The sequence below is a fragment of the Tachysurus fulvidraco genome, chromosome 20, assembly GCF_022655615.1.
Source record: "Tachysurus fulvidraco isolate hzauxx_2018 chromosome 20, HZAU_PFXX_2.0, whole genome shotgun sequence".
Lineage (NCBI taxonomy): Eukaryota > Metazoa > Chordata > Actinopteri > Siluriformes > Bagridae > Tachysurus > Tachysurus fulvidraco.
The window spans coordinates 22,058,076-22,063,653 of NC_062537.1; the positions used below are offsets into that span (position 1 = coordinate 22,058,076).

General features: G+C 46.0%; 1 protein-coding gene across 2 annotated transcripts in view; it reads left to right on the forward strand.

Annotated features, from left to right (window-relative positions):
* adamts6 (ADAM metallopeptidase with thrombospondin type 1 motif, 6) overlaps window positions 1-560 on the forward strand; it is a 351,012-nt gene extending 350,452 nt beyond the window's left edge. For both annotated transcript variants that reach the window (XM_047804490.1, XM_047804489.1), the window contains exon 25: window positions 1-560. This exon is cut by the window's left edge. The gene's annotated coding sequence lies outside the window, so the exon portion shown is untranslated.
* The last annotated feature ends 5,018 nt before the right edge of the window (window positions 561-5,578 follow it).

Sequence of the window (5,578 nt, forward strand, 5' to 3'; positions counted from 1 at the left end):
TCTTCAACCTTCTCATGAGGAAGCCTTGATCCTTTCACTCCTTTGGTGCTAACAGGAGCTTTGTGACTCACCAAACTGTAAAACAATTCTGGGTGTTTTTTTTCATACAGTCGATGTTTGTATGTTTTACCTCACACTATATTGCTGATCGTGTTGTTTAAGCCCCGCCCATTCCACGTGCTCTCAGAACGTACGTTTTTTATCAAACCGTGCTAACTTTTTTGCTGCTGCTACTCTGTTGTAGCCACTGATACAACATCAGAACAGTTTTAACTCGAGTGAACAGCCGGAAAACTAAATCCTGAGGCTTGAATTAAATCTTTACTGGCTTGAATCATGGAGGCCCCGAAATCCCAGGACAAACACGAACATGGTCTCAGTCATCGCTGTGAACGTTGTGTCTCTGAATGTCACATCACTTACCTTGTAATTATAGAAGTGAGCGTTTGTTCTTTATTTTATTTTCATTTCCAATGACAAATTGCTTGTATTTTATATTCAGTGTTAAATGTTGGTACACTGTTGCTAATTTTGTTATTGTAAATTATATGCTAATTTATTTCAACGTGTCACTTGTTATTTATCGGCATGCAAACTGAAAATAACACAACAACATGATGTAGGGACTCATCACTGGTTTTAGTCTAGAGAGGCGTCTGAATGTAGTAGAGCACCGTGTGTGTGTGTGTGTGTGTGTGTGTGTGTGTGTGTGTGTGTGTGTGTGTGTGTGTGTGACTGTGTGTGTGTGCGCGTGTGTGACAGTGTGTGTGTGTGTGTGTGCGCGTGTGTGTGTGTGTGTGTGTGTGTGACTGTGTGTGTGTGTGACCGTGTGTGTGACGGTGTGTGTGTGTGTAACCGTGTGTGTGTGCGCGTGTGTGTGTGTGACTGTGTGTGTGTGTGTGTGCGTGTGTGTGTGTGTGCCTGTGTGTGTGTGTGTGCCTGTGTGTGTGTGTGCCTGTGTGTGTGTGTGCGTGTGTGAGACCGTGTGTGTGTGCGTGTGTGTGAGACTGTTCGTGTGTGTGCACGTGTGTGTGTGCGTGTGTGTAACTGTGTGTGACTGTGTGTGTGACTGTGTGTGTGTGTGTAACCGTGTATGTGTGTGTGCGTGCGTGTGTGCGTGTGTGAGACCGTGTGTGTGTGTGTGTGCGTGTGTGTGAGACTGTTTGTGTGTGTGCGTGTGTGTGCGCCTGCGTGTGTGTGTGCGTGTGTGTAACTGTGTGTGACTGTGTGTGTGACTGTGTGTGTGTGTAACCGTGTGCGTGTGTGTGTGTGCGTGTGTGTAACTGTGTGTGACTGTGTGTGTGACTGTGTGTGTGTGTGGAACCGTGTGCGTGTGTGCGCCTGCGTGTGTGTGTGCGTGTGTGTAATTGTGTGTGACTGTGTGTGTGACTGCGTGTGTGTGTGGAACCGTGTGCGTGTGTGCGTGCGTGTGTGTGTGTGTGTGCGTGTGTGTGTGTGTGTGCGTGTGTGAGACCGTGTGTGTGTGTGTGTGTGTGCGTGTGTGAGACCGTGTGTGTGTGTGCGTGTGTGTGAGACTTTTTTTGTGTGTGTAACTGTGTGTGTGTGTAACCGTGTGCGTGTGTGTGCGTGTGTGTGTGTGTGTGTGCGTGTGTGTAACTGTGTGTGTGACTGTGTGTGTGTGTGTGGAACCGTGTGCGTGTGTGTGCCTGCGTGTGTGTGTGCGTGTGTGTAATTGTGTGTGACTGTGTGTGTGTGTGTGTGTGTGTGACAGTACAGTGTGGCTTGTGCACTATTACAGGTGAATCCTGCAGTGTGTGATGAGTCCTGAATAAAGACGATGTTAAAGGGTTTGTCTGCAGTCAGGATGTTTGTCTGCAGTCAGGATGTTTGTCTGCAGTCAGGATGTTTGTCTGCAGTCAGGATGTTTGTCTGCAGTCAGGATGTTTGTCTGCAGTCAGGATGTTTGTCTGCAGTCAGGATGTTTGTCTGCAGTCAGGATGTTTGTCTGCAGTCAGGATGTTTGTCTGCAGTCAGGATGTTTGTCTGCAGTTGTCCACATCTTCAGGACAGTTTACACTTCAGTGCTGTTTCTCAGTAACGTGTGTAACATGCTGTGTAAAGTGTAAAGATGTTCCTTATTAGTCTGAAGATAAAAGACAGACTGCTGAGGAAACTCTGATGATCGTCAATATAACCTGACAAGAGAAAAGTGCTGTTGTGTAAGAAGAATAAAAGACTTGTAATAAAAGGCTGTTAAATAATCAGCTCTGGTGTGACGAGAACCTCAGGACAAGGAAACCTGGGGTCCAAGAAAGAAGAGAACGATGAAGAGATAGAAAACAGATCAATATATAAGAAGGAAGGAGAGAAAGAGGCATGAAGAAGGTGAGAGGGTTCACAGTGCTGCAGCAGCTGGTCTCCAAACTGTCAGTCATGAGTCCTCTGTTTACATGTTGGCTTCAAGCGCAGACACAATAAAGGCAGAGCGAGATAGGCGAGGCACTCGTCCTGAACTGACTCGACTCTTTATCTCTGTGTAAACTGTTGCTCTGCACTCAGACGTCAGAGGAAATAACGAGGCTATGTAAGGCATCGTGGCCTGGCTTCGGCCTTAGCCGTGTCTTCACAATAATGAGAGATGCGTTAGCTATTTATGCTACAGCTTTGTAAACAGATGTCAACATATTAGCTGATGTAAACTTGTCTCTGCGCTCTGGCACAGAGCCGGACGGGACGCCGCAGTCCCAACATAACAGACACAGTGAGGATTTCAGGCTGTGCTGGTGAGAGATGCTGATGAAAGCTTCAGCTGTGCTTTGTGTTTTCTACTTGAGCTGATGTTTCTAAGTCAGGCAGAGACACAAAGGATGCATTTGTTGTAGACAGTTCAGGGTGAGAAATAGTCGAAATGTCTGCTCGACACTTTCACCTGCACAAAACTGGAGGAATGAGATGTTCTGGATTTTCTTCATGTTCCTCTGAGTAGCCGGTTCCAATGTATATCTTCAGCGTGAATGCCAACACATTGCTCAAACAACACAGCGATGCCCAGACCACAAAACCATCCAAATGTGCTGCTTGTGCAGCCAAACTGGAATCTGCACAAAGATCTCACCCTTAAAGAACGAGCTCCTTTCTGCCAAGAGCAGAACTCTGGCCTTCAGTCTGTTGTGGCTGCAAACAAAACACCAGCATTGTTTAGCAACATGGGGTTTAGTCAGAGGGCAGAAAGAGCAGGCGTGAAGCAACCGAACCACACACACTGAGAGACGAGAGGAACATGGCTGCAGTGTCCCACACACACACACACACACACACACACACACACACACACACACACACCAGTGAGGACATTGTAAAGCCCAAAACATCTGCATCAGATGAAGTTTCATGAGAATTCATCAAATTTAGCAAGTAATCCAAAATCAGTCGTTTTTACATGGATTTGAAATCTCCTCATGAAAACCTGGAACTGAACCGAACTGAACCTCAGATCCAGAGTCGACTCCAGAAAGTAATAATGTTTATTATTTGGCAGTAAAGCAGCTCGACTCGTCCCAGTGTGTGTAACGCATTTCCTCTGTTTATTGTGAGCTTCATCACAAAAAGAACAACAACTGCTTTCTGTGAGCTGAGACTGATTTAAACCTTTCATTCCACCTGCAGTTATTCAGCAAAAACAGTGAAACATCTAACACGGGTTCCTGATGTTCCTCTGCTCTAAATCTCAACATTGTCATGGTAAAACCCAGCTGCCCCTGCAGCATGAGGGTAAAACCCAGCTGCCCCTTCAGCATGAGGGTAAAACCCAGCTGCCCCTGCAGCATGAGATTTGTATGATAAACAGTTCTTTGAGGTGAGCAGAATGCTAATAGCCCCATAGAGGTGGCATTAGCAATGGGGGGATGTACACTCCGACAATAAAAACCGGGGTGAAGTCCCGGGGTAAATAAGAGTCTGCATCAAACAATCACAAACTCCACTAATGATGGGCAGTAAGTATAAAAACCACAGAGATCTTACACCATTCCATGTTGATGTAAACACACACACACACACACACACACACACACACACACACACCATCATGAGGTGAGCTCGTCCAGCTGAATGCCAACATCTGGGACTCTGTTGCTGAGCCACGTCTCTGTGAGAACAAAGACACAGCAGTTTCTAAAGTCCGCTCGAGTCGTCTGTAGTCTAGTTTAATATCTAGGGATCAAACATATTACAGTAGAATGGATGCGAGTTTTTGGGGTTTTTGCCACTCGAACATCCGCCTTATTGCCAGGCTTCTGCTTCCTTGGGCTCCACTTTAGGCGTCCGCTGTCCTGGTCACCAGGAGACAAGGCAGGACTGGACGTCTGGTCTCTGCAGCAAGCTGAGGTCACTTAAGACCCAGCTGGTTATTTTATCAGAGATTCCCATGTCTCCTACTCTTGGGGAATTAGGACGGTGATGTTTGCAGGCTAAGAGGACCTGAACACAGGAATACCACTTCAGCATATCACACATGGTTCTGATAAGAAAGCGATGGGAACCACAAACGCCTGGGATAAAAGGATCCTCCTTTTTAAACACCATCATTACAAAGAATAATGGCAACTTTAGCTAATTTGTTCTAACAGAAAGCTCGCAGCATGAGATTAAACATGTGCTGGATTTTATTCTGACCCTCAGGCCAGATGTTAATCAAGGAACTTAAGAGGAACCTTCCATCTAATTGTTTAGTTAACTCCTAAAATCCAGACCCCCACACAGAGGCATGCACTCACACACACACACACACACACACACACACACACACACACACACACACACACACTTTCTCCACGGTTGGATTCATGCCCCTGTTTTCCTGATAAGATTCTGGAGGCTGGTTTTGATCTGTGGCACTGTAAAGTCCAGCGCTGCGTCTGCTCCGAGTCTCTTACAGATTATCTGCTGAAGAATGTTGTCTGCTTGGCTGCAGGAAAGGATGCCATCAGCTTTGCTTTGCATTCTACAAAGATGGAGGTGTTAATAAAAAGTGAGGGAGATATCTGAAGGTGTCAGGATTAACTGGAACAGCAGGCATCTGCTTTTCCCTGCTGACAGTTAATACAGTTTTACTGATTATTATAATCAGTGCTCCAGAAGAGGATTAGATATTCTAACAGGCAACGATCGAGATCCTGCTGCTCTGCTACTCTAACACAGGAGCACAGCAATAAAACAGACACATGTCTCCATCCATGACCTTCTGGTGTTTCCTCAACAGCACCGAGTGACTCTGACAGTCAGGAAAAAGAGAACACAAACAGGAATATTTTGGTAAGAACCTTTTCCCTCTTCATCAGCTCTGAGTTTCATCCTAAATGATGTTGGAGCTCCAAGAATATAAACCTAATAAACTCAGCAAAGGTGCATGAAGTTAGAACCAGCACAGAATAACTGCAGAGCAGCACAGAGAAGAACATCTGCATTCCACAGCCTTCTATACAAAACACCACAGATACACAGATTAAAGTAAACTGATCGATAAACAATCACTTAGTTTGGGAGAGCCAAGTGGGGGGCGGGGCTTGAGAGGGAGAGGGGGACAGAGAAGGAAAGAGGGAGGATAGAGAGATTGGGG